Consider the following 637-nt stretch of genomic DNA (forward strand, 5'->3'; position numbering starts at 1 on the left):
AGAGTACTTGGAGGGAGTTCAGTAATTTTCTTGCTCAGCTGACCCACTTGTCCTTCCAAATTTCTGATGGAAGACCTTGTTTCAGTCATGAAACTTTGAGTGGTTTTGATTAGATCAGAGACCATTGTTGCTAAGTCAGAGGTATTCTTCTTAGAGCTCTCTGTCAGTTGCTGAGAAGATGATGGAAAAGGCTTGCTATTGCTAAACCTGTTTCTTCCACCATTATTGTTATTGAAACCTTGTTGAGGTCCCTGTTGATCCTTCCATGAAAGGTTCGGATGATTCCTCCATGAAGGATTGTAGGTGTTTCCATAGGGTTCTCCCATGTAATTCACCTCTTCTATTGAAGGGTTCTCAGGATCATAAGCTTCTTCCTCAGATGAAGCCTCCTTAGTACTGCTTGGTACATTTTGCATTCCAGACAGACTTTGAGAAATCATATTGACTTGTTGAGTCAATATTTTGTTCTGAGCCAATATGGCATTCAGAGTGTCAATCTCAAGAACTCCTTTCTTCTGACTAGTCCCATTGTTCACAGGATTTCTTTCAGAAGTGTACATGAATTGGTTATTTGCAACCATTTCAATCAGTTCTTGAGCTTCAGTAGGCGTCTTCTTCAGATGAAGAGATCCTCCAG

This window comes from Arachis duranensis, chromosome 9 (genome assembly GCF_000817695.3).
Source record: "Arachis duranensis cultivar V14167 chromosome 9, aradu.V14167.gnm2.J7QH, whole genome shotgun sequence".
NCBI classification, from domain to species: domain Eukaryota; kingdom Viridiplantae; phylum Streptophyta; class Magnoliopsida; order Fabales; family Fabaceae; genus Arachis; species Arachis duranensis.